The sequence below is a fragment of the Alligator mississippiensis genome, chromosome 5 (assembly GCF_030867095.1).
Source record: "Alligator mississippiensis isolate rAllMis1 chromosome 5, rAllMis1, whole genome shotgun sequence".
NCBI lineage: Eukaryota > Metazoa > Chordata > Crocodylia > Alligatoridae > Alligator > Alligator mississippiensis.
Genome location: NC_081828.1, coordinates 91,425,059 through 91,441,880, shown reverse-complemented (window position 1 = coordinate 91,441,880; position 16,822 = coordinate 91,425,059). Strand labels below are relative to the sequence as shown.

General features: G+C 42.6%; 1 long non-coding RNA gene across 1 annotated transcript in view; it reads left to right on the top strand.

Annotated features, from left to right (window-relative positions):
* The first annotated feature begins 5,305 nt into the window (after positions 1-5,305).
* Positions 5,306-16,822, top strand: part of LOC132250640 (uncharacterized) — a 65,316-nt gene continuing 53,799 nt past the window's right edge. Inside the window, exon 1 of the long non-coding RNA XR_009462237.1 lies at positions 5,306-5,412. This is a non-coding gene — a long non-coding RNA (uncharacterized LOC132250640). The remainder of the gene's footprint in view (positions 5,413-16,822) is intronic.

The following is a 16,822-nucleotide window of genomic DNA, read 5'->3' as shown; positions in this document are numbered from 1 at the left end:
TGATCAGGAATTGAGAGGCTGATTCTATTGCAGGCTCTGTGTCTATCCATAGGAAAGGCAATGCATCTCAGTGGGTGCAGATGGAAGTTCAGCTCCCTGCTTTAACTCATGGCACTTTGCAGGAAGCGCCATGAGTTACAGCTATCCATGGGACCCAACAGACATTTGCTGTTGGGTCTTGGGGGTTGGGAGGTCAAACTGCAGTTTAGAATGGCTGTGTCTTCACAGTTGCTCTGCTCTACCCTTCCCCACTCCTAGGCCCAGCACTGTCTTCAGAATGGGGGTGGGGAAGGGAAGAGGGAGTGGAGGGAGCTTGTTCTGGGGGTGCCCAGCTAGTGCTGGAGGGTAGGCAGTGTGGATTATAGCTGCGACACCTTGGAGCCAGGCTAGGCTGCATCAGCTGAGCCCTGTTCCTGGTTGCACTGACAGATGTTAATGAAGGCGCTCTGCTTTGAAGCATCTTCATCTGAATTCTCATATAATGAGGGTTCGGATTGTTACATAATCAGGCATTTTTAAAGTGCTCAGCCACACACTTCTGTCAGTGCACAGCTGCAGAGTGCTTTCAGTGGCTGATCATATGACAAACTGTAATGTTTGTTAGCTCCTGGTGTGTCTCTGCTTCCCTTCCCACCTGGAGCCTGGTCTGTGTTTAGCCCATATGGCCTGGGTCTCAGATGAGGCCCAAAATTCCTCTGAAATTCAGTCACTAATCACTTAAGGCATTCTGGCCTGGTAAACAGACCCTACAATAAGCTTTGGCTGCTTTGCACTGCATGGTAAAGTATTCTGTCTGTAAAGGTGAGTCTCACCCCAGAAAAATGACAGTGTTTGGAGAATCTACCAGCAGTATAGAAACCTCTACCACATCTTCTTCCACAGTACACAGAACATGAACAAGATGCTCCTATGCTATATCAATATTCAGCTGATGTTCCAGGCTAATGAGTATATAATAGTTATTTTCACTTCCTTTGAAACTCTTCCCTTCCTTGAACTGTTTGCTTCCTGGTAGGAGCTGAGGGTTTAACCCTGTGGCCTATATTAAAAAAAAAAAGACTAGTATACTTTGAATGCATTGGCTTTTGGATGCTCAGTAAATATACCTCCATTGAAAGAAGACTGTTTTTAGGGGAATGGTCCCCAACAGCCAATGCTGCTTTTCAGTGTCAGGCCTTTGAAGTATTTCAATTTGTATAATCCAAAAACTCAAAATCATTGGTCAGTTTTGACATTGGCAGTTCATTTACATGCTGTTTCATGCAGTCAGTCCCAAATGTCCTCTCTTAAATTACAAATAGAAATCTCTACATTAAAAGGATTGCAGCTGGAAAGAACTTAGGATCTATAATACCCATACAATGGTAAAACTGATGGAAAAGCTGTGTGGAAGGAATTCTTCAATAGGCTCTCTCTCTACAACTACTCAACCATTCTAGATGATGCTGGAACCTGCCCCACTTAAAATAAGCCATTTGTTCTTCCTGTATACTCTATAGATCCCAAGAGGTTAATAGAGATTTTGTAGAATTTTTGAGAGGTCTAAGTAGTCTATGTAGATATTCAAGTGCTCCAGAAACAATGCTGCAGTGAAAGATAATGCAGTCTCAGGCTGTGATGCCATTTCTTTATCAACAGGGCTGGAATGAAAGGACATTTCCCTCAGTTGTATTGTGCCTCACCATTTCAGCCTGCTGGGCCCTGGTTTCGTTCCCACTTAAGTCACAGTTACAGCATTTAGGCACGTGTGGAGTTCAATACCATGAAAGTTGCTTTCCCACCTTTTTACAAAGGAATTAGGCAATTCATACATGGCTTAGTCCCTTTGTGAGTGTACGACCTTGCCCCCAAAACATGTGGCCATACAATCTGTTGAGATATAACAAAATACAGCTGTAATGGCTGTTGTGAATATTCTGAGTCATATCATATTTTCCAATTTCAGTGTCCAAATGATCACAGGTTCTGTTTTTTATTCTCTCAGAGCCAATGCAAAGCGCTAAGTGGAAAAAAGTGCTCCCCTCCCCTTGTCACCATCCACATATCCACAGGAGGCATGACTGTCTCAGCCTTCTGTCTGCTTCCTAGCCTGTCATTTCACTATCTCACTGCCTTTGCAGGAAGCCTGGCCACAGCCCCTAATCCTCCTGGGTCTTGAGAAGAGTTTGGCTGACTTAATTTTAAAATCAGTTATAACCCGGGTTTCTGGACACAGGCAGAAGATAAGGAGCTTTACTGTCTCAGTTCTGTGAAAGCAGGGGGGCTGGGCCAGCCTTGCTCCACTGGAGTGGACAGCACAGCCTAGGGCTGCAAAGCATTCTGGGATGCTGGAGGACTGTGAGTTAATTTGAGTCAGGAGGGGATCTGGGACAGAAGTTCCATAACTTCACTTCATAAATCTGCTGGATACAATAAATCATGGATTAAATATAAACATTTGATTTATGGCACATTATAACCTGCCTGCCATCTGATAACCCCAGGTAACCTCTCTACATTTTACCAACTACATTCTGTCACCAGGTCAACATTCATCCTCCCCCTCACCCAACTACCTGTCTCGCATCTATTGTATTCCATAGCCTCTGATCCTCACTGCCATCTATTTGCATTTTCACAGATCTGCTGTTTGCATATTGGCTTCCATTCCATCCAGGAAAACACAAAACAGCAGCAGACTCTCCCTATGCCTGAAGAAGGGTGTTTGTGCCTGAAAGCTTGCAAAGAACATTTTTCCAACTATTTAGTTGCTCTAATAAAAGATATCACATTTACTCAAAGAACCTTGTCTGCCTATGTCCTTAGACAAACTTGGCCACAACCAACACCCCCATAAACCGGTGTGACATAAATCAGTAAGTCTGATATTACATCTATCTAGGTTTATCTTAAACCAGTTTCGGCTATTTTAGGCACACTGGAAGTGGCAATTTTCATCTGATCTGGCCACAGAAAGCTATATCCATGACCAAATACAACTGCATAGCTGCAAACTGCTTAAAAGTTGCCCAACAGGCAAAAATATGAATCCTCATTGAATGAAGATGTTTCAAAACAGAGCATCTTCTGTAACTTGTGTTTGCACTGCCTCCCAGCCTTGAGCCATTTTCAGAATGGGAGGGGGAGAAGGGGGCAGAGGGAGTTTCATTTGGTTTCTTTTCAGCCCCTGCTGGAGGGTAAGGCGGGTGTATGGCACCGCCCCGCTAATTCACTCACCCCACCTTCCAGCTCTGTGTGGGAGACCCCTAGAATGAGCTCCCTCTGCTCCTCCCTTCCCCCCTCCCATTCAGAAAACAGTATTGTTTGGGAGGGAGCAGGGGCCATTGCTAAAGGAAACTGGCTGCAGGCTTGCAGCCAGCAGCTAGATTCTTCTCCCCCACGGAACCAACACTGAACTTCTGCTTGGTGCAGGGGATTGTTGTAACTTAGAATGCTTCCTGCAAAGCATTCTCAGTTACAGCTGGGAGGTGCACTTCTGTCTGCACCCTTTGAAATCAATTTATGTGCACTGAACTTCTGTTCTTTTATAGGTTTAAGCTGGTTCCTGATGACTTAAACCAGTTTATGTCAAACTTCTGTCCCTAGCCAGAGTGACTAGTAAATGTGGCTCCACAGGAGATAGGACTTCCTGGTTTGGCAGACTATGTTTTTAGGAGGAATTACTCTATATCACAGAGTCAGTCATTCAGTGACACTGGAAACATCTTTCTTTCTTTCTTCTTTTTTTTTTTTTATGTCCTGCCTTACAAAAACAAGGCAAATGTTTTATTTGGGGGTGTGTCATAGGTGAAAGAACAGGATATATCACACTTTTTCACACCTATTTCATAGAGCAGCATACTCCCAGGTGTACACCTGGTAAATCACTTGGGCCAGCAAATAAAAGTATGCAGCTAGGGTTTTCTGCAGTCCTGCCTTTCTCTGTTCCCATTTCTGCTAGGCTTGTACTATAGAGTGGCAGCCAAGTAGCTCTTTCCCCACTCTCTGCACCCTAAGCAGTGGCAAAACAGGGGAGTGGGGGTTGCGGGGGAGGGAGGGGGGAAATGGGTCTTTCTTAACTTTAGTTCCCTATGTGGCCAGGGAAGGTCTTGTGGCTATCTGCACTGAGTTCTGTGTGGCTGCCCTCAGGGTACTGATGGCAGCTTTCGAACTTTTTGGGTTTGTCTGATTATATTTTTTTTAAATAAAAGCCTTGGAGAAAAAGAAAAGCTTTTTCAAGGGCTTAATAACACCTACAGTTCTTTGTGTTACACTTTGGCAGATATTCCTGATGTAGCAATGAAAATATTTTAACCCAGTTTACTCAAGTCTGGTTAAACCAGCCTGGTAATCGTCAGAAATGGACCCATTGCTAACAGAAGTGGCCGAATGCACTAATGTAGGCAAGACTGTTGTGTTTAATTTTAGACTGCAGATAAAACTTTACTAAAATGCCATCTATAAATACAGTTGCCATAGGTTGCAGTTTATATATATATATAGACACACACACAGATTAAGAGAGAGAGAGGGTATATATCAAATTGCTTTCTATGCATGTGTCTCTTGCCTGCATAAGCATTTCAGGTTGATGCTTAGAGTGAATTATTGATATGCGCATCTGAATTGTTAAAAAGATGTACTGTACTACCATGATTTTCTATAACTGTAAGGAGATGTGAAACTAAAAGCCTTTCCTTCGTACTAGCTATTTCTGAGCTGGGAATTTCCTTTATTATGGTTCAGTTGAGTCATTGAATGAAATATTATGGAACAGCTGAAGACTGGGCTAGAGTACCCATTTACAAGTGCATAACATACCAGAAGATTTTCTGCTTGTTATGCAGGAATTCACAGAAACCAATTATGAAACTGTGTTTTATGATGTCTCTCTAGATAACTTTTCGAGATGCTATCACACTCATACTAATATTCAATTTGTTTCCTTTATATCTCTGTAACATTTTGCCATGGGGGGATGGGGAGGGGAGGGGGAGTTTACCTTCTTTCTATTGTCCTGTGTTTTATACCCATTATTAGTACCTTCTAGAACTGCTCTTGACCTCAGGAGGTCAGTAGGGGGGGTAATTTTTCTAACTATGTACATGCAAACCACAATAGTGAGGTAGATATTTTTTCAAGAGTAAGGTAAGCAACAAACCAAAAACTCACTTTAACTTCACTGATTTAAGTGGCAAAGGTAATACACAAACTACTTTGGCTATGCTGTATGAGGTCTTAACACTTGAGAACTGGAGAATGACAGGATCAATCATATGACTAATCCCTAACCCATTTTAGTTTGCTTCCTAAGGGTACATGCAGATGCTCACTGTACCTGTTTTACAATCACACTCAAGCCCCATGATCGTAGATCAGAATGGCGTGCATGCATTCGCTGGTCCCAGGAGCTGTGCTAGGAATCCAGTGTAAGTAAGTAGGGGTGTGGGGAGGGGCAGGGGAGATCAGGGGAGACTAGAGGGTCTGTGGGAGGCTTTATCAGGTCCATAGGGAGTTGGTGGGATGGACAGGGGGGTGGGGGAGGTGGTCTGTGGAAGAGGGTTGTCCGTTGGGAGGGATGTAGGGGGATAAAAATAGCTTGGTCACATTCGGGACAGGAGAGGAACAATGCAGCCCCAGGGGCTGGGGTGAGCAGTTAGGCTTTCCCAGCCCTGGGGCTACCTTCCAAATAGGTGGAGACTAACCTGTTCTCAGTCTAAGTTAATTCACCTTCTTATGTCGAACAAGCTTTACTGTACTGTGTGCAAATTGCATGCGTAGGTTTTGCTACTACGTCGCCACTGTGGCGTGCTATATCAGGGGAGCACGCCACTATGGCGACATATCTGGTGATCATGTGTATACCTGTGCGATCCCTACATCACCGTAGCACACCATACAGCAATGTAGTATGTTGTTACATCATCGTAGGGTGATGTGTAGATGTGCCCTTAGTGTCTGAAAATGTGTAACAACTCTATAGTTGGTTTCTATCCGGCTTTAATATGAACATGTAGTAGGGCCCCTACACACTCATATTACATATTACACTACATGAACTGAACTTCCTAAATTATACTTCTAATGGGTTTAAAATCTTCATTTTCATTTTCTAGAATATTACTAGAGTTTTTTTCTTTCCCCTATCTTCTTAATGCTTTCACAGAAATATTAATTTGTTGAAAAGATAAGTTAATTCTTCAAAAGAGCAGGAACTAGTTAATATTTGTATCACCATATATAGTGCAGGACTAGATATTTATTCCTAGCTTGTGGGCATGACATTCAGTACAAGCAAAAGAGATATCTTATTTTATAATCTTCTGAAGCATTTTGATATTTGTCATCAAAAACTTGCTGTAAAAAGAAAAAAAAACCTACTAGAACATTTCTGATACAATAGCCTTTAAGATTACAAAGAGCAATTATAAATTAATCACAGTTATGCAGTATAATCTAATAATCATGAATTTAGTTTGTGAAGACGTGACTTCAAGTAGGGAAGCTGCTTGCTATGGTATGGCTATGTACGCTGTTCTGACAGATCAGTCAATGCCATCAGCAAATTATTAACTGTTATGATAGGGCACTGTTTTATGCTTTCTTCTGGGATTGTGTTGATAAGTTTTGAGGTTTCATCAATGCCCTGTAAGGAGTCTAGTGAAGGTTAGTTAGGAACTCCTCTGATCTAGAGTATAAAACAAATTTTTCTGAAGACGAGATAATAAGGTACAAATGTTTTCCCTACTTTGGCTTTCAGTACTTTGAGAAGTATGAATTTATTTCTTCCTCTGAGTCTAGTATGGAAACACTGGCTTTGAGGTCCAGAATGCAGAGGAAGTTTATATGACACCTTATTGGTTATACCCAGTTGAAATTGTGCAGGATATGCAGGTAGGCATAATATAATTATACAAAATGAGATTTGACCAGAACACCTGGATTAAACCATGCTAGTCCTGAAAATAGGAAAAGAGGAATTTGAATTAGTGTAAATAATCAGAACTTTGCATTCACACTAAACTCCCCATATCAAACAATTTTCCCCTGGCTTAAGAAAGCTTTGGCATCCATAACACTTTGTGATATAAATTCATATTAAAAAAGCTACCATGTCATAGGACAGACTAGAGAAAGAATCACAAGACAACCCCCCTTCATCCAATTTACAGAAGCATGAGAATGTATTGAGAATTATGCCACAATTAATGCAGATATAGTTAAGTGAATCATTTAATAAGTTTGTTCTACTAGAAAAACAACACAAAAGATAAATGTTCTCTACTCAGCTGGATAGGTTATTTCTGAGTAATAATATTATGCAGTTTTTTAATTTAAATAATTACATTTTGGATAGCTAATATTGTCAAAAAGATAAATAATCTGCCTCAATCAGAAATACAGATTTAGAAAATTGTACTTAAGGACTTTACCCAGTAGTTGTACATCATTGTCAAATGTATAAGGAGTGCAGTGACTAAAGGTATGCATTTGTACTCTAAAGCAACGTGGCACTGATTAGACTACAGTTTGGTTATATGATCTTTTTTTTTTTAAATTGCAAATAAGTTTCTCCCTCTTCTGTAGTGGAGAGTTCCAGTTATCAGAATATAGGCTGTCTATTCACCACCAACCTTCAGGAATGGGACTGCTGTTTACCTTGTAGCAGCAATTCAAGACAATAGAGTATTTGATCTCAGTGTGAGGGGTCCTTACCTCTTTATTCTAGGCAGTTTCCTTTTCCCTTCTTTTATGCTTTCATTTTATTCACAGGACAGGAGACTATACAGCTGCCCTTTACTGACAGCAAGAATTGTGTCTCCAAATTCTGCAAAGCACCTGAGTGTATTTTTAAGTGTCTATTGAATAAAGATGGTTGAATAGAGATGGATTAAATATATTGCTGACAGACCACTTTTTGTTGCCATTGTTCCACCATAACAATTTTTACAGCAGCGCTAAGGCCAAGAAAACAGAGATCCATGCCCCTTGTTGCACCACAAATGGTGACTGTGATGAAGGTAGTATCAAATGATGCCACTATTTAGTGCTGACATCTTTTTACTTCATGGCATGAGGGTGTAGGATACCTAGAGCTGCCTGCACTCTTCAGATGCCCTAGCTAGGTGTTCCAGGGTCTTGAGGGTTTTGATTCTGTGTGCCCCAGTTATTCCCGGTCAGAATTAGGTTCCTCAAACCCTTGGAGCACCCACATGGTTTTCTCTGATTACACATGTGCCCCCCCGGGATTTCTAGGAAATCAGGAGCTGAGCAGGTACTTCTAGGACTTAAGGGGCCCAATCCTGGCTAGGAGAACGTGTTGCCCCTTGTTCCACAGTATGAATGGGTGGAACAATAGGCGACAAGTGTTTCTCCCATACATGTCTCTGGCACAGCTGACCCACTTCATTTGGCAACATTTATTTCTACCCTAACATCACTACTACTCTGAGTAACTTTTACCGTAGTCCCAAGGGACTGCACACTTTTTTATATATTTATCTGCAAAAGCCCCTGTGACCCAGGAAAATAGTATTGTCCCTGTTTTGCTGATGAGGAAGTGCAATGCTGAGATACTGAAGTCCAGGCCCTCCAAGACCATTTGGCCTCCCATTTAAAGGGAGGCTTCAGGCCTAAAAGACTTCCCAATGTTATACCAGAGGCCTGATACAGAAACAAAGCCAGGTTTTCCAAGCCCATGGGCTAAGCATGGGGCCATTCTTCCTGTCAGTTTTTCTGTGCTCTTTTGGCTTCACCCCTAATATTGTTCGTCCATTGCAACCTGAAGGCAATGACCCCCTGGTCCAGGACACCTCTGCCCATATACCCCTTGCCTGAAACTTGGTAGTGTGAGGCAGCTGAAGTTCCCAGAACCAATCAGCTTCTCTTACATGAGGGTTTAGGGTTTACTTTTCTTTGTGGACCTCTCAATTAATTTATCCTCTAAATTGCCAAATAGGTTTAGATTTTTACTCCCTAAAAGCCACCCTAGGTAAAGGTGATCTTAGGTTAGGTAGGGAAAAAAAAAGTGCAAAGCTTAGCTCTCACAAAAAACATCTCCTTTCTGATCCCAGGTGCTCAGACTATCAGTGTCTCAGGTGCTCCCATAAGCAGGTTTTTTTTCTTTGGTTATGAACTTGAATTATGGAAAGGAGTTCAATCCTCTATGACAACATGCTTAAGTGTTTTGCTGACACCAGGCCTGTAACACTTCCCAATGAGCCAGTCTGTAGGGGTCCTGCATATTGAACAGACTATACCAGTTTAAATTCCAGGATGGCCTGTCTCCTAGTAGCATGCCAGTCCACCAGTGAGATTAGTCAGAGGGTGAATCAGAAGATTTTGGAACAGAGTGTTGCCCCCCACAATAGTTGTGAGACCACAGATAGTTTTGAACCTGCATTTTTGGCCCAGAATACCAAGTGACAATCTACTTCCTGATTTACTTCTGGGCTAGTATAACAAAGCACTGATGTGTACAAAAGCCTTGTGGTAAAAATTTTGTAACAAAATAGGACTATCCATATGCATTGATTTGCTGTATGTCATGGAAAGAATCCATTTTTTTCCTCCTCATTTGCTCCGAATTTGGATCCAAACTGACACTTGTGGTATTTTGAAAATACCTTAAATTGCAATTTGAAGTGACCTGAATGCTTGGTGAGTCAGACACACTGTGATTGATGAAAAATGCTATTTTTGAAAAACTAGACAATAAGATATGTATGAATTTCTAAAGTTAGTGTAACCGAGTTAGATCAGGCTCTTTTACAGCCTGCTCTTTGTTTGGTCGGGTTTATGCTTCAACCTGTTGCAGCAAGGAAAGTTTAGTGTGATTGGACCATTTAACCCAAACTTCTGATTGGACTAGCCATGATCCACAGATGTGGCACAAGGTGATTGGAGAATTCACTCTGAGCTCCTGATTAGATGAGCTGCAGAATCCAGGGGTGTGGCCCCTGAGGGGATAAAAGAAGGCCTGTACTGCAGCCAGAGGGAGGAAAAGTATGTGGGCATTGAAGAGCTGGGCTGAGCTGACCCAGTCAGGCAGTCAAATAAGTCCTAGAAGAGCCTGAAGTCAGCAGGACAGGGCTGGAGTGAGAGCAGGACAGCAGAGATTGAGGCACTGCTCCAAGGGCAGCAGGATTCAGGAGACAGGGCAAGGTAAGGCCTGTCAAATCTGGGCAGGGCTGCCAGGATATCCTTTGTTTGTTATAGGGGAGGATATTGTAGATCAAGAGTAGCCTTCCCTGGGTGCTCACAGCCTGCCCATGGTAGGGGAGGTGGGGAGAGTGACCTGTCCCACACAGAAGAGAGTGACCCCATTGAATTCTGAGCACTAGAGAGATTGCATGCGGGGCTTGCAACACCGCAGGTTTTCACCAAGACTTGGAACGGGACATAAACCCCTCAGGGGTGCAGGAGTCAGGTTCTTGCCAGAGCCTCTGCTGAGGAGGAGGAGCCGGGTTCAGGCCATGGGAGGTTGGCTCCACCCACCCCGCAGGAGGGGTGATTGTGACAAAACTGATCCGGGGAGGACTGCTACACTCTAGAGTATAAGACTCTGAAGGGGCTTACCCATATGAGCGAGTCAGAACTTTGCTGCCTCTCCTGTGGGGGGTACAGAGTGTGTGTAAAAGACTGGGTTGTTACTTGCATCCAGGACTGGTGTGACATTCATCGCCGGGAGTTGTACAATGGCACTACAGGCATCGTAGGGTGAAACTCAATTAGAAACCGACCTGAGAGTTGAGTGTAAGAGGTTCTCACCGACCCCTTACTGCTCCTCAAAGATTTCTCCCAAATTTCCAGAAGAGGCAGTTTGGGGTTTCATACTGCTGTACCATATAGATTTCATAGACATTAGGGCTGGAAGGGCTGGAAGGGACCTCGGAAGGTTCTGCATGAATTCATTTGAGGCATGTAAGTCTGCAAGGAGTCCACATGTGAATGTCTATAGGGCTCTGGCCATGGGCAGACCCAGTATCAAGGCAAAGGGAGATGCAGCCACACCCCATGTCAGCTGTGTGGCCATGAGCTGAGCTCACACTTGCATATATACCACACCCCTCTTGCTGTGACCCTGGATGCTAGTGAGCTGTCTGAGCTAATCAGAATGTCAGCACATCCTGCTGGAGCTCTGCATGCGCCATGAGCTCTGGGCTTGCCAGATGGTTGGCACTGGATCTGGACTTAGGCACGTGAGTGATTCTGGTCCACACTGATCAAGTCCTGGAATTCATTAATACATCTACTTTTGCACTTTTGTAACATTCTGTCATCTGACTGTTAAGACTGATTCACAAAAAAGCAGTGAAGAGGAGTATCCACCAACCATTGTATTAAATGGTTTTCATGTACTTGAGCAGGGTGGAATAGGTTCACACTTAGGCACTTAAATTTACTTACATGCATAAGAGGTGGAATATAAGGAGCGGCGTGCCTTTGCTGTTTCTGTAGTTAGAGGTGAGGAGGATGACACTGAGGAATCCTTTCCCATTCCCTCATGCTTAGAGGTCATTTTGCCAGTTTTCCCAGGTCACATAAGTTTTGTGAGCTGTGCTGTCCATGCTGGCTGCATCCAAGTTGAAAGTGGCTATTAACTCTGGGCAGCCCTATATTAACAGTGGCAGTGATACTGATGGATTTTCTATCTGTCAGATATTCTTTACCAATGTATTAGAGTTTTTAGGACTGGTGGGTGAAGTGTTGAGCATATATTTCTTGATGGGGTCAGTACAATGAAAAAAAAAAACATTTTTCTATCAGCAATTATGCACTCCAGAGGTCTGTGGTCATAATGAGATGCTCTTCAGTATTGCGAGTAGCATGTGGCTCATGGCTTTGTGCCTAACAATGCACCTGAGGCACTGCATACTTTATATCCCATTAGGCACACACCCTGCAGTGCATAATCCCTGCCATATAAATGAAACTTGGGATTTCCATGCAAAAATAACGTTAAGAATAAAAAATGATTTTGGGCTCTATTATAGCATATGCATTATTGATAACATTAGAAAATGTCACTGAGCCAGTTTGTATTGTATCAAGAGCTAAACAAAAAAGCATGAGTAAGTTCAGAAAAAAGCCTAACACCTGGTTTAATAGCTGCAAAGCTACCTCTGCAACTTAAAGACCTTCCTTTTTTCACTTAGATGGGGCTCATTATTTTCAAATGTATAAGCATGACCGAACGCTATTCAATGTCCACTTTCAGCCATGAACACAATATTAAAAAAACTGGGTCTCTTGGACAGACAGCTGGGGGGTAAGGAGAAAATGAGAAACCCTAACAAAAACTTTGAGTTTCTGTGTCAGGCAGTGCAGTCAAAAAGGGCACAAAAACTGCCATGAAGCTGGGGGGGTTGGTCTCTGACCATAAAGACTGTTATCACAGGTCGTTTTTAGTTCAATTGAATTAAAAGCCATCAGAAAGGGAAAGGGAAGACAGAAAGTGTGCTGTATTGAGAAGCTGTTGTGAAATCTCTGTCTTCAACAGCAACTCAGACAACAGGTATCTTAATAGCTTCAGAATCTAGGTTTCATTTTATACGTTTAATAGATAAGCTATTAATAGGCAGGCCAAGAATGTTTACAGTACAGGAACATATTGAAAATCCTTTCACAATGTCAAACTGCACACAAAATTTTATTAACCAGTTTTGCCAGTTTGTAAACTCAGAGGGCCACAGTGCCTCCCTTTATAATGCTAGCAATCTGATGAGAATGTGGTCTATGGCCTATTAACACTTGGATGTTTTCCTAGCATCAGACAGCAGCTTCAGCTAAGACAAGCTCAGTATAGCTCTTACTGATGTATTTGGGAAAGCACCTTTTTAGTTCTCCACTTATGGTTGAATTCTAGAGGCTGGATGGGCCTACTTGTGCAATTAATGCACATTACCTACACTTGCAATTAATGCCTAGTTCAGGGCTGCTTCTGCCCTGCTCTGCCCCCATGCAGCAGCCAAGGTGAACTGCAGGCTTCCTTGGGTGCCATCCCTGGGCTGGCAAGGGGCTCTGGGGAAAGCCCTAGGCTGGAGGGGGACAGAGGTCAGGCTCAGGGGGTTGGGGGAAGAGATGTCCCTGGCTCTGGGGGCAGCTCTGAGGTACACAGCTTGGGATTATCCCCAAGATTTGGGGGGTGGGAAGGAGCTGTCCAATGACTCTGGGAGCAGCTCTCAGGTATGCAGAGTTTGGGGTTAGCCCTAAGTTCTGGTTGGAAGGTGAGGAGCTGTCCCTGGCTCCAGGGTCAGCTCTGAGCTGCTGTCCTTGGAGCTGAGGACAGCTGCCCCTGCCGGAGTGCTCGCTGTCAGGGGGGCATCAGCGCTCTCGGGGGGAGGCGGGGCACGTGCCTTCTGTGCAGTCGCCCATGCATCGCCTATGCCTCCTATAGAGAAAATGATGCACTAACTCATATATTTATCATCACCCGAGGGGGCAGAGTATGCTGCTTGTGAGCCTTGAATACACTCACCTAAAACCAGATCTGCAACCTAGGTTAGGGAGACCGTAAGGAAGAGCAGTAGGGAATGAAATAGGGAACCAAAAGCTGATTTTACATTTGAAACTCACATATCCAACATTCAAGCCCATTGACACATTGCAAACCTATTCCCTAGTTGTTAAACAATTGTGGGGTTGAACTTAGAGAAATAAACACCCTTATTTTCTTTTCTGGACTGTTACTGTTTTTTATACTGAGAGGAGAAGAAAAATACAAATGGAACTCATTACATTCCCCTTACAATACAGAGGCTTTCCAAATGTGTATTTATAGATTTAAACATATTATTATATATGTCCTTATGTACCTTTGCCTGATATCTTGCTTTACTTGATTTATTTGGTTTGTGGTATATAGATTCAAATTACCCAAGTGCTTCATACCTTAGCTATGATTAGAGAAAGGAAAACAAATATCTTTAATATTTTAAGCATTCTAATAATTTAAAATTCTTCTACATTACTCATGCCCATTATGGATGCTTTCCAAAGTCAAGGAACTGTAAATGTTTAAGAACTTTTAATAGCTTTGTATTCCTCTGTGTGGACTGAAAAATATCAAACTGTTGCTGAATGCATGCCATATGGTATTGACACATTTTTCCGTCTTTTTTCCATTTTAAGTAGATGAAGTGTAAACCTACTAATGGGGAGTCAAGTTGCCCATTTCTCTTTAAGATTACAGTAATGAGATACCTGAAGGGGAAAATCTCATAGGCAAGATGTAGTTGCCCATACACCAGAGGACTTGTGATATTTTGCTAATTTGTTCCCATATGGACCTAATCAGAAAAACACTGAAGTCAATGGACTTTACTGTACTCTGGAGCAGGTACATTACTATTTATATTGTCCCTAATGCCTAGGAGCTCTAGCTGTCAATTGCTGTGCTAGGCACTGTACAGACAAAACTTTCGTAAACCCCAAAGAGCTGACATACGAGTTTGCTGTCTCAGAGCCACCAGCTTTATTTCTCTTAGCTTTGGGGATGTTATTTTTCTATTAAAGATCAAGAATACTCATGCCAGCTGTTTGGTTTTTTTTTTGCTTCCTATGCACTGTATTTACTAGTACATTATTGGTAGAAAATAAATTATATTGGCTTAGGCATTAAGGTAAGGACAAAAAGTGATCTTCTGTTTGAGACAGAATTTTAAGTATGTTGTTCTTATATTGACAATTGTTTCCAATGCTAGCTCTGATAGTGCTTTTGCAGAATTGGATAGGTATATTTTGCAAAGTATTTTGAGATCTACTGATAAAAATACTAGGTAAGAACTTTTGCAATTATTTTTATAACTGTTTTTGAAATAGGGGAGATGGAGGCGCAAAGAACAGAAATAACCAGGAAGTAACCAGGGTGGGAACTGAGCTCTTTTAGTTTCTAGACCTCCATTTTATTGGTTGGGTCACAATGCCTCTCCTGTGAATGCCTCCTTGAAGTGACTAGTAGACATTATAGATGATCATTTTCATGGGTTTTTTTTTTTTTCATTTCAATTCACTGAGACAAGGTTATGCATTGGTTTCATTGTAGTCATGTTGTAAAGAGTAAATACAGTGACCTATGGTTGGTTGTTTGGCTATATCATATGCCAGTCAAAGGGCCACCCAAACCTTGCAGCCCCATTGGGCTATAATGGTTAAGGCACACAATTTTCTACAGCCAATAGCACATGAAAGGGAGATATGGTGTACAACACATCTACCTGCTCTTGACTGCTGTAAGAATGAGCAGATACCCATTTTTATGGGTAAGAGGCTCAAAGGCACACTTCAGGGACCATAAAGAGATGCCTTAAACTGATCCAATCTTTGTTCTCTTCTATGGGACGACTTTATTCAGATACAATTTTATTCAGAAATTTTGCACCAAAGTTGTGACACAGTGTGCTATTCTTGTCTACAGAGAAAATTTTATCCCTCAAGATGAAATAGGGGTGAGAACTTATTATCAGTAGCCAAGAGTGCCTTGGGATATTTGGAAAGAGAAACCATGTTAATGAACTGAAAGTCTCAAATTATTGGATGTAAGAGGGTGCTATACAATACTCAAGAGCCATTTCTACATGAGACACTGACTGCAAAGTTGTTACTGTGCAGTAGGGCTGTGCAAAATGGCACCGTTTCATTTCGACTTGCATTTTGATGGAACAGTGTTTCATTTCAAATTTCATTTTGATTCAGAACTGCTGTTCTGTTTTGTTTTGTTGAAACAGTTTCGCTGTTTCGACGTTTCACCCATAGGCTATAATAGGGAAGCTCAAAACAGCCTATAACTTTGTCATTTCTGGCCTGATTTGGATGACACTTGCAGGACTGGTAGCCCCTTCTGTGGGCATGAAGCCTGCCAAGTCTCAAGGAGATAAGTGCAGGGGTTTAAGGGAAGCTGCGCCTCAGAGTCTTGAAAGCAAAAAACTCATGTCACTTGTATGTGTGAAGCCACAGCGGGGCCAAAACTACAGGCTTGCTAGCCTCTGCTGAGGCAACAAAGTCTGCCAAGTTTCAAGGAGATAGGTTCAGGGGTTCAGGGGAAACTGCACCTCAAGCTACTGACAAGCAAAGCTTGTGACATGGGTGACACTGTGTGTGCGCTAAGGTGCAGCAGGGTGAAAACTGCAGGCATGCTAGCCCCTGCTGAGGCCACAAAGCATGCCAGCTGTCAAGGAGAAGTCTGGGGCCCTGCACCTCTAGCTGCTGACAGGCAAAAATCATGACATGGGTGGGTGACACTCTGTGTGTGTGTGTGTGTGTGTGTGTGTGTGTGTGTGTGTTAAGGTGCGCCCACACTCAGCTGACACCAAGGCAGAAAGCAGGGCAGTTCAAACAACATTGCCTTTTATGCAGTTTTTCCATCCCTCCCCCAGAGCACTGGGATTGGAAGGGACCTCAGGGAAGGGTGACAGTCACTGACCAGCTACACAGTCAGTAATGAGAGCACTCCTTCCCCACTCTTCCCCCTCCCTGACCCACAACCCTCACTTTCAACTGCCTTGGTTATTTTTAAATCTGGTGCAATCAGGCAGAGTTGCTGTATGCCTATAAAGCTAGGTAGACTGTCTTGAAAGACTAAGAAATGTCTGCATTTGTGTGTGGCAGTGTTTAGGAAAGGTCATACAGACCAATTTATCGTATTTTGTTAAATTCTTCCTGTGGCATCACATACGTTGTTCTTGAATTTCAAGCTTAATGTATTCAGATAATTACATGCCATAGAGTCTGTGATGTGACCTTAACAAAAGGTGCTGATGTCAGATTTTTTCCAATTAACTTGTCCATCTGTGTTTGTTCAGTGAACTCCACCTTGCATTCTGCATGGTAGCCTACTCTGCTG